This window comes from Nematolebias whitei, chromosome 7 (genome assembly GCF_014905685.2).
Source record: "Nematolebias whitei isolate Nwh7 chromosome 7, NemWhi1, whole genome shotgun sequence".
NCBI classification, from domain to species: Eukaryota; Metazoa; Chordata; class Actinopteri; order Cyprinodontiformes; family Rivulidae; genus Nematolebias; species Nematolebias whitei.
This window is the reverse complement of record NC_056504.1, coordinates 52,593,079-52,605,091: the sequence shown is the minus strand read 5'-3', so window position 1 is coordinate 52,605,091 and position 12,013 is coordinate 52,593,079. Positions and strand designations below refer to the sequence as shown.

General features: G+C 41.0%; 1 protein-coding gene across 1 annotated transcript in view; it reads left to right on the top strand.

The window, feature by feature from the left end:
• The window catches only part of mtss1 (MTSS I-BAR domain containing 1), a 115,402-nt gene that overhangs the window by 54,829 nt on the left and 48,560 nt on the right, over positions 1-12,013 (top strand).

Here is a 12,013-nt window from a genome sequence, read left to right as displayed (position 1 = left end):
GATGTCATGTTTATAAGAGCGAGCAGACAGGTGAACGTGTGAATTACTGCGTGTTGACGCCTTTATTTGATGGTGCAGGAACCAGACACGTAATTATCCTCAGCTGACACATGGTCAGACTGCTGGCGTTAAAAGCTGTCCTGAACTTCATCACCAGTGCTGCTGGATCATCTGTCATTACACTCGTCATACATCTTGTTTGGCTTTTATTGATTCCCATTTCACTCAAGTGTTTGAACAAGAAGAAGAATGTATTAGAGTTCATCAAAATGTCCTGATGCATGCTCAGTACAGGTAGATCAATTTAACAAGGTTGAGTCTAGTCCTGGGCAGCACGGTGGCACAACTGGTAGAGCTGCTGCCTCTCAGCGAGCAGGTCCCTGGATCAAACCCCGGTCCAGGGGCCTTTCTGGGTGGAGTTTGCATGTTCTCTCCGTGCATGCGTGGGTTTTCTCCGGGTACTCCAGTTTCCTCCCACAGACCAAAAACATGCATGTTAGACTGATTGGTAACTCTAAATTGTTCCTAGGTGTGAGTGAGAGAGTGAATGGTTGTTTGTCTCGTTTGTCTCTATGTGTCCCTGTGATGGACTGGAGACCTGTCCAGGGTGTACCCCGCCCCTCGCACAGTGATAGCTGGACATGGGCACCGGCGACCCCCGTGACCCAAAATGGAATAAGCAAGTAAAGATAATGGATGGATGGATGGATGGATGGATGGATGGAGTCTAGTCCTAACTGGGAGTCATTGATTTGTGGATTTGTTTCAACCCACACAGACCAGTATTTGCAGTTTGACTCCCATCACCCTTTGGAGCACAAGTTAGGAGTCATCAGGACTCTGTACCACAGAGCAGACAGCGTCCCCACTAGCTCAGGAGCCAGGCAGAAGGAGAAATCCCACACAAGACAGGCTCTAGAGCAATGTGGATATCCTAACTGGGCCTTCCTGAAAGCAGAGAAGAAACCCAAACAGGACTCCAGTCAGACATCAGGTGAAAAGGAGGAACCCAGACCCAGACCAGTGGTCATTCCAGATGTTGAGGGGGTATCAGAGAAACTGAGACGTTTATTTTCTAAACATAACGTCCCAGTGGCTTTTAAACCCCAAAATACATTAAAGACTGGTTCATCCCAAAGATCCAGTCCCCCGGCACAAACAGAGTAATGTTGTGTATGTTGTTCAGTGTCAGGAGGGTGATCAGTCTTACATCGGGGAAACTAAACAGCCACTGGCCAAAAGGATGGACCAGCACAGAAGATCAACATCATCAGGCCAGGACTCTGCGGTCTACACTCATCTCCAGGTCAGAGGTCACTCTTTCAGGGATGAAGATGTTCACATCCTGGACAGAGAGGAACGATGGTTTGAGAGAGGAGTAAAGGAGGCCATCTTTGTGAAAAGAAACCGTCCATCATTAAACAGGGGCGGAGCCTCCTGGTTCAACTGTCCCCCTCTTACAATGCTGTGATTGCTAGTATCACTCAGCCCTCTGTGAACAGTAAACAGCCATCAGGTGCTAATGATCCATTGTTAGGCTGATGGTCCTTCTTGAGCATGTGATCAGCTGGTTCTGGTTGTCAGCAGCAAACTGGTTGATCCACTCTGAGAAGGTGCTATTTAAGAGACTGAGCTGAATACAGCTCCTCAGACTGAGGAAGTCCTCAGGATGAGAGACGAAACGTTTCTCAACTCTCAACTCTCAACTCAACTTTATTTTGGTAAATTAGCATTACAGAAAAAGGAAAACAATATAGACTACTTTTTGACAAATCAATAATTTACCAAAAAAGGAATAGGCTGAAGCCGAGGCTTATTCTTGCCTACCCTGTTCATAGACTCAGCAGTCTTCAATAATAAAATATATCTACTGTCCATATATATACATACATTACATATACACATATCTATATAAAAATATGTCTGTGTATATGTATAATCATACTTACATTACATACATACATTGTTAAACACTACATATATACATCTACATAACAGTATAAGCTTTTATAATTTTACCTTTTATGGACCTTTTAAAGCTCAACAAAAAAGCACATAATTTGAGTTCATCATTCAATTCATTCCACAATTTCACACCGACAACTGAAATGCATCTAGATTTTACTTTACTTTTCTCTTTAGCTTGTTCAAATATTAATAAACCTCGTAAATTATAATTACTCTCCCTTAACTTAAATAATTTCTGAATTCCAGAAGGAAGACTTTTATTCACTGCTTTATACATTATTTCCAGTATTTTTATATTTACAATGTCATTAACCTTTAAGGTGTTACTTTGAATAAAAAGTTTATTAGTTGGTTCACAATATCCCACTTTATTAATAAGCCTAATTGCTTTTTTTTGTAACTTTACTAATATGTCAATAGTTGTTTTATTAGCATTTCCCCATATTTCTGCACAGTATGACAAATAGGGCATAATCAAAGAAGAGTATATAATATGCAAGCCTTTTACATTTATTAAATCTTTTATTTTAAACAATATTCCAACAGTTTTTGAAACTTTATTTCTAATATATTCAATATGAGGCTTCCAACTAAGTTTGTTATCCAGAATGATACCTAAAAACTTTGTCTCATAAACTCTGTCGATTTCAACTCCATTTAGATGTAACTTTACATTATTGTAAATCCGATTACCAGAAAATACCATAAATTTTGTTTTTTGTCCATTTAATGATAACTTATTGTAATCAAACCACTTTTTTAACTCAGCTAGCTCTTTTTCTACTATTTGTATTAGTTCATCCATATTCTTTCCAGAAAGAAAAAAATTTGTATCATCAGCAAACATTATAAATTTCAAAATATTGGATACTGTAAAAATATCGTTCACATAAAGTATAAATAATTTAGGTCCTAGAACCGAGCCTTGAGGAAGACCACATTTTATAGTTTCAGTTTGTGACTTTGTATTGTTAATTTGTACATATTGTAATCTATTACTCAAGTAACTCTTTAACCACTGATGTGTAACCCCCCGTAAGCCATATTGTTCACATTTCCACAGTAGTCGTTCATGGTCAATAGTGTCAAACGCCTTACTTAAATCAATGAACACTCCCACTGTATTAAGTTTCCGATCAACTGCTGCAGCAACGTGTTCCACAAATTCCATCACAGCTAAAGTTGTGGAGTAGTTGTTTCTGAAGCCGTACTGGTGTTCATTTAATATATTGTTTTTATTAAGAAAGGAGTCCAGCCTTTTTATGAATATTTTTTCCAGGATTTTAGAAAACTGTGGTAGCAATGAAATAGGTCTATAATTTGTTACATTTTGCTTATTACCATTTTTGTGGACTGGAAACACCTTGGCTACTTTCATTTTATCAGGAAATTCTCCAGTTAAGAATGATCCCTTACAGATATAGGTGATAGGTTTAATAATACTATAAATAACTTCTTTCACAATAGCCATATCAATATAATTACAGTCTTTGGATTTCTTATTTTTTAATTTTTTAACTACTTCGATTACCTCACTTTCACTCACTCCTCCAAGAAACATTGTATTAATATTATTAAATGTATAATTGAGTTTTTCATCTCTAGCCTTTGGCAACTCATTTACTAAATTAGGACCAATATTAACAAAGAACTGATTGAAGACTTCAACAATATCCTCTTTATTTTCCATTGTGGTGTTGTTATGTTTAATACACATTGCAAAATCTCTGTCTTTATGATTTTTAATGACACTATTAATTATCTTCCAAGTACCCTTAATATCATTGCTGTATTTTTGCAATAGCGTATCATAATAATATAGTTTTTGCTTTCTCAGCACTGATGTTAATTTGTTTTTATATTTTTTATATTTTTCTTCTTTTTCCTGGGTTGGGCACCTAATAAAATCCTTATATAACTTGTTTTTCTTTTTACATGACTTTTCCAGACTCTTTGTCATCCAGGGAGTCAATCGGTTTTTTGATGTTTGTTTGTATTCTTTAAAGGGACAATGATGATTATAGCTTCTTTCAAATATTTCCAAAAATGTATTATATGACTCATTGACGTCATCAACAAAAACATTTTGCCAATTATAATTTAGTAACTCTGCTTTCATTTCTTCCACAGCTTCAGGTGATTTAGCTCTAACTAGATCAGGAGCTGGCTTTGTCATATTTAAATTAAACTGATGACTAGTATCCAACACAGTAAACACTGGCAAATGATCAGTAATATCAGTTATCAACAGTCCACTTTTTGTTTTCACATTGAACTTATTTATAAAAATATTGTCAATCAGTGAAGCACTGTCTTTGGTTATTCGAGTAGGTCTTAATATTAATGGATAGAAACCTAAACCAAACATTGTGTCGACAAATTCAGTTGTTTTGTTATGTTCATTATATTTCAACAAATCAATATTAAAATCCCCACAAATAAAAGTAAATTTTTCATTATACCTCTCATACATCTCTAATGTTTTCTTACTAAACTCATCTATGCATGAGCTAGGAGTTCGATAAACAACTAATTAACATATGCTCAGATCTATTACCCTCAATTTTAACAGATAAACATTCCATCAAGTTATCAACTGAAAATGTCATTTTATCAATAACCTTACATTTCAGTCCTGACTGAATAAACAGTGCAACACCTCCTCCTCTTTTGTTAAACCTGTTTTGAACAAACATTTGATATCCACCCAGACCATCCAACAGTTCATTTCCTTCAGTGATCCAGGTTTCTGAGATTGCTACTACACTAAATTTCTCATCAAATGTTTGAAGGCAGCTTTTTATTTTAGAGAAATTGCTTTGCATGCTCCTACTATTAAAGTGAATAAGTGAGAAGCCCCCCCACCCCACATTAACACTGCCTTCAGAATAATATTCACAGTGTGGTTTAGTATTATGACTGAAATTTGTCTCTGGGTCTATATCAGTTTCTATATCATAAAACTTGTGATCTTTAAAATCGAAACACTTAAATTGTGTACTTTCACCCATGGATAAATAATATGTCGTTCACCTCATCAGCATGTACAGAAACCAGACTGACAGAAAAACAAAATTTAAAAAAAGTAAACCACATTGTTCATCTATATTTCTCCAGCTCAGAAACATTTTTGATAGTTAGGACTTTGGCCTGATCAGGAGAACCATTAAGTTTTATCAATATTTTACAGTTCCTAGTCCATGTAGCTTGTATTTTTTTCTCCTTCTTCAGAATCCTCGCTTGGTAAGCAATCTCTGCATTCTTCTTTGTGAGGTGTTCATTTACAAACACATCTGTACCCTTCAGTTTTTTTACAACTTTTAGCAGTTCAGTTTTGTGTTTTGTACTCACAAATCGAATGATGATATTTGGTCTTTTGTTGCGTTTATCCAAGCTTGCATTTTGTTTTTGCGGCACTGTGTAGCAAGCAGCTATAGTTTTAGTATCCAGCAAAATGTCCTTGCTGCTGAAGAACTTGATGACTTGCTGCTCAAGTGAAATTAGTTCATCTGGTGGTGCATCTTCCCCTTTATTGTCTTCTGCTGTTGTCCTTGCATATGTGCGGTGTGTCGTCTTAAGTCCAGATATCACCACGTCCTCCTTTCTTGTGTACTGTTCCAGGTCCTCCACTCTTTTTTCCAGCTCTTCAATCTTCTCATCCTTCTCTTTGATAATCACTTTCAGTTGTTGAAATTCTCCAATCAAACGCATCAGACTTGTTTGTTGCTTCACCACCTTGCTCAGTTCTTCTGACATTACATTCAATGATAGCTTGAGTTCTTCCATGTCTTTTGTCAAGTTTGGAGCCATTTTTTACTGCTTGTTGGCTGCTGAGAATCCTGGTAATTCACTAGGCCTTTGCTGCTTGTTTAAGCACATGTATTCAAAATGTGCTAAAAGGTTGAAAAATAGCAGAAATGATCCTACAAATCTAAACATTAGTTGAATATCAAAGCGCAAAACTCCAACATTTGCTTGGATGTTGAGTTGTTTTTCAGATATTCAGTAGATTTTCACTAGATTGTAGGTCAGATCTAGACAACCTCCCTAGTCAGCGGCCATCTTGAAATATTTAACTTTCTGCATTTTTTTTTTAATGTCCAGAGGACCAGATTGAACTTTTTTTAGATCAATTCAATCCAGTTTATTTCTAAAGCTCCAACTGACAACAGAAGTTGTCTCAGGGACTGAACAGAAACATTCATCTATAAAATAATAATTTAACAGAAACATTCATGTATAAAATAATAATTGAACATTATTTATCTGAGGAGCAGCTTTGAGTTTAACTCCATCACAGAACTCTCATCTTGAACAAGCATGAAGGCGACAGTGGAAAGAAAAACTCCCTCATGAGGAACAAACCTTTAGCAGAACCAGGATCAGGACAAGAGGACCATCTGCTTCGACCGGCTGGGTTTGGTAGGAATAGATACACAATGGCAGGTCCAGAATCACATGTTAAGATAGAAATAGTATCAAATGAAAACTATTCAATTTGAACAATTCATTTAAGGAGATGAGGTCAGTTTGTCCTCTAGTAGTCTAAGTCTATAGCAGCATAACAAGCTGACCCTAACTATAGGATTTATCAAAAAGGAAAGTCTTAATCCCAGTCTTCAAACTGGACAATGTGTCAGCCTCACGGACAGAAACTGGAAGTTGGTTCCACAAGAGAGGAGCCTGAGAACTGAAAGATCTTCCTCCCATTACCATATTGGAAACTCTAGGAACCACAAGTAAACCTGCAGTCTGAGAGCGAAGTGCTCTGTTAGTAAAATATGGAACAATAAGATCTGTAATATAAGATGGAGCTAGGTTGTTGAGAGCTTTGTAGGTTAGAAGTAAGATTTGAATTCTCTTCTGGATTTGACAGGGAGCCAATGGAGAGAAGCTAAAACTGGAGAGATATGATCTCTCGTACTACCGTATTTTTCGCCCTATAAGTTGCAGTTTTTTTGCATAATTTATACGCCCTGCGACTTATAGTCCGAAGCGACATATTTTATGGATTTTGTCCTCATATTTATAAACCATTTTGGCTGAGATATGACTGTTTTCATTCATTCTAACTAAAAAAATTTAAGCAGTACCACTTTCAGTCACTTGATGGCAGAAGAGTAGTAGTAGCAATATGGCATGCCGTTGTATCATGTACGCCTTTAAAAAATGTAATTTTTCACCAGTCCTGATGCGTCCGTCAAATTTGGTGACTTTTGGGATCTGTTGAGAACCCAAAACACCAATTCATTTGGCGGAAAAATTTGCAGCTCAGGCCTGAACAGAGCGACTACAATAGGCCTTTGCAGCGCTTCGCTGCTCGCGCCTAAAAGTTTAAAGACAAAAACAACTGGACTTTGTTATACTTTTTTTAAAACTTTTTTTAATTTACCATGTCCTGGATGACCAAGAATCTTCACCAACTGTTAATGACTCAGTCGGCCTGCCATAGTCTGTCTGCCACTTTTGTTCTGCTCTGTGCTTGGAGCAACCGTCAAACCAGCTGCACTGCCCCGACGAAATGCAGCTGGTTTGACCATTAAAGTGCATTTATTAAGCAAATGTTACACTGAGTCACACCTTTGCTATAATGTTGAGCAAACAAATAATTGTTTTTAAGTGTTAATCTTGTTAAATTCTTGACAAAGTCCTCCATTTGGCAGCCCATCGATTTTTGGCATAACTCCGGCCCACATTTCCGGGTTGTCAGCGGTGATGTGTAACAAACGCGACGCATCAGCGGTGACGCATAATAGATACGACGTATACGGCAAAGCGACGTATTTATGGATTTTTCCACTTTATTAGACAAATATGGACTGATGCAACTTATAGGCAGAGCGACGTGTACGGCGGAAAATATGGTATCTCCAGTTAAGACTCTGGCAGCAGCATTTTGGATCAACTGAAGACGTTTTAAAGAAGTATTTGGACACCCAGATAATAAACCATTGCAATAGTCCAGTCTAGACGTGACAAATGCATGGACCAGTTTTTCTGCATCATTTTTAGATCAGATGTTTCTAATGTTAGTGATATTACGCAGGTGGAAGAAGGAGGTTCTAGTAACGTTTTTAATGTGGGGGATAAAAGACATTAATCTGTCCTCCTTAGCTGGAGGACAGATTAATGCATCTAAGGAGGGATTCATCATTGATGTGTTGAAATGTAACCTTTGACCTGGTGTGAACCCCGGAGCTCGCTGAAAATCGTCTGCTTGCTCAGTATTTTATTTTAGTGACAATTACAGAAAAACACGACGGACTCAAGCCGTCATCGTCTCTGACTTCATTAACTCCCTGATGAGCTCAGGCGCTGTGCCTTCTGGGAGTTTAATAACACTCGTTGTGTCTTTTACTTTACTACAAACTTCTGATGGTAGAGAGCAGCACTGATTTTAATTCCACCATGAAAGGTCCATCTGTTAGCAAAATATTGTGAACCATGGGATAGATATTAACTGAATTGGTTGTACATCTACAAGTGATTATCTTTTAGAGGCAACATGATTCAAGATGGCCGCCACAGTTCTCTCCGCTCGAGAATGAATGGGTCTACCTCCTGGGTTTGGGCATGGGCTGCCCCCTGTAGAGGGCGGGTACATGTCTTGGACCTGGGGGGTATAGAGTGCGTATCGGGAATAAGAATGAAATGTATCGTTATTGTATGTCTTTGAGTGAGTGAGTGTGAGAATGAGGCTGGGACTGTGTGATTGTGTCTGTGTATGAATGGGTATTTGTTAGGCCGAGACTCGGACTGCCCCCTCTTTGATACAACTGGGGGTGCTTGGCATCGCGCCCCTATCGCGCGGCCCCCTGGTGGGGTGTGCCCTTGCCTGCCGGCGCACTTGGGGCCCTTGGTGTCGGGGGCTGGGCGCCTGGGCGTGTGTCGGCTCGGCCTGGTGTCTGCCTGGTGGGGCTCGGGTCCTCTGGCCCTGTCAGGCCTTGGCCTGGGTGGTGTGCGTCCTCGGTGCCCGGGCCTGGAACTGCATCGGTGCGGCGGATTCCGGCGGGGGCCTATGAGTTTGTTGCTGTTGGCGCTGGGGGGTCACTGTATGTGGTCGCTGGTGGGGATCTTCCGATTCTCCCCTGTGGTCCGATCTGGGGGGTGGGTGAGTGGTTCGTCTTGTGTGGGTGGCTCTGGGGGCTCCGCGGTCGGGGTCCCTCCTGGGGTCTTGGGCTCTGGTCCCCACTTTTTCGTCTGCCTCTGGTCTTGGGGGTCGGGTCTCTGCTGCTTCACAGTTACTAATAAATGTTCTATTAGAGAAGCCTTATACACTTATGCATGCTCACAACCACACACAAATAGAAGCAGGGATGCTTATGTAGGCTTTATATGTAGATATATAGATATGTATGTGAGTGTATATTCATGTGTATGTATGTATGTATGTATATAGGCGTAGGTATGGGTATTGTTGTGGTTCGAATATTATAATTATATATATTTATGGAAACTTACTGCAAAGCCATGAATATTTTAAGTTCTTTATACATATGTATTTTGTTGCTGTGTTTTGTCATGTTCTTTGCAGGTGAACAGACAGTGGCCGGGTGTTTTGCCGTGTGCTCTCTTTGTGTATATTTCTTATATTTTGGAGTCTTACTTTGTCTTTTCCTTCTTTCTATCCTATTAAAAAAAAAAACAAAAAAAACCTACACTAGATAATCACTAGAATAAATATTTCATAATAATGGTGTGGAGAGGATGGCTGTAAGGGGAGAAGGGAGGCCATCTAGAGAGAAAAAAAAAAGAAGAAAACACAGAGCTGAATTTAGCTGCGGTAGTAGCTGAGGGTTTTCAAGGTTTGACCGAAACAACATCATTTGTTAACATCAGATAATCGTAAAGCCCGTCACACTTTAACGTTTAGAGATGTGCAACGTGTGGATCGTTTGTCCAGCATGCTGGCGCACGCTGCACATGGAACTGGAAGCCTTGTTCGGATGTCGTATTGCTAACGAGTTGATGAGTCACTTGTCCATACCATACCATTTTATTTATAAAGCACTTAAAACAGCTACAAGGCCAACCAAAGTGCTGTACAGACAGAACAACAGGTAACACACAAAGCAAAATACAAAATGAGGTAAATCAGAATATAGACATAAAAACGATGCAGATAATGACGACAAACCAGTGTGGAGCATACAGGATCAAACACAGATCATCTGGTGTTGAAAGCTGCTGAATAGTAGTGAGTTTTTAAACAGGACTTGAAAACTGAGAGGGAGGGGGCCTGTCTGACAAGCAGAGGTAACTCGTTCCAAAGTCTTGGTCCTGCTACAGAGAAGGTCCTGTCACCTCTGCGCTTAAGACGAGTTCCTGGAACTGTGAGGAGCAACTGGTCCGCTGACCTCAGGGAACGTGGTGGGACATACGGTTGTAGCAGATCAGAGAGATGGGGGGGGGACACTGTTCAGTGATTTGTAGACATACATGAGTATTTTGAACTGGATTTGAAAGTGAACCGGTAACCAGTGCAGTGAGGCCAAAACTGGTGTAATGTGCTCTCTTTTGCCTGTACTGGTTAAAAATGGGGCTGCTGCATTCTGGACCAGTTGTAGTCGTGCAATGGAGGTCTGACTGATACCAAACAGGAGTGAATTGCAGTAATCAAGCCTAGATGTAATGAATGCATGTATTACTGTCTCCAGGTTCTTTTTGGACAATATGGGCTTCAGTTTAGACAGCCGCCTCAGTTGGAAGAAGCATGATTTAACAATCATGTTTACATGATTAAGCTTCAGGGAAGGGTCCATTATCACGCCCAGATTAGTGACTCTCTGTTTTTCTGACAGGGTTAGAGCGGAGAGGTCGATGCAGTGGTTTGTGATCGTGTCGTTGGGAGGGAACAACATGACTTCAGACTTCTTTTCATTGAAACTTAAGAAGTTTAAAGCCATCCAGTCCCTGATGTCAGCCAGGCAGTTGAGCAGCGGTCCATGACCTGTCCTGTCTCTGCCACGCACACCTCACACGTTTAAGGCCCGCCTCCATCCGAAGTGCTGAGCCCGGCTCTGGTTGACGCTGCGTGACGAGGCCTTTAGTCTTAACCTCTGGCAGGTGCTCTTGTGCATTCCTTCATTCTTTTAAAGAACGCTAATTTTCATAAAAAAGTTTCTCCTCCCTGAAAATAACTTGAGTTCTTGTGATCGATGATTCGGGGTTCACCTGTTTTTGTTTCAGATTACTCCGTTTGCATGTAGACATTTGGGTTCTGGGCGGAGATGAGGGGTGAACGGGCGCCGCCTGCTCTCTGGGCAAGAGGTGGGTCTGTGCCGGTCGCCACCTCATCCCCCCATTTTAAACGCACTCTATAACAACATGCATCAACACCATATTCGAGTGGGAGGAGGAGGAAGTGGGTCTGTTCATAATTTATTTATGCATATATAGATTTTTTTTTTATTTTTTTATTTTTTTTTAATTTTTTTTTCCTTTCACAAACACCTCCTTTCTCCGTGTGACACTAGGGGTCGGGGATGGGGAGAGGGGCGCATTGTTGTTGGGGTCTGGGCTGTGGGTGGGCTTTGGGCCTTGGGGGTGGTCAGTGATGGGGCCGGTGCTTCGGTTCCTCCTGGGCTGTTCCGATTCTTTTAATCTAGGTTCCTGGTTGCGATGGCCGGCACTTTGACCGGGGTGGCTGCCGGCTTTCGGCGGGGGGTCGGCTATGGTAGTGTACGTGTGGTCATTGGTAGTGTAGGGCGGCGGTTGGGGGCGTGGCTTCGCCTCATCAGGGCACTGGCTGGTCTTCCTGTGTGGCATTTGCGGTGGGGGTGCTGTGTGTGTGGGGGGGTGCGTAGGTGGCATGCTGGGGCGTCTCCGGGCCTATGGTGCGGGGCTCTTGATGTGAGGGCCGGCCCTCCTCAGCTGCGGCTCCCTGCTGCTCTGCCCCTTGGGCTGGGGCCGGCCTGTGGTCGCTGTCAGGTAGATGGTGCATGCTATCTGTGTGTGCCTGTTGGTTGCTCAAGTTGGGTTTTTGGTGGTCCCCCCTCTCTTGGATCAATTTGGGCCCCACGTTTGGTGTGGGGCCCACTCCCCC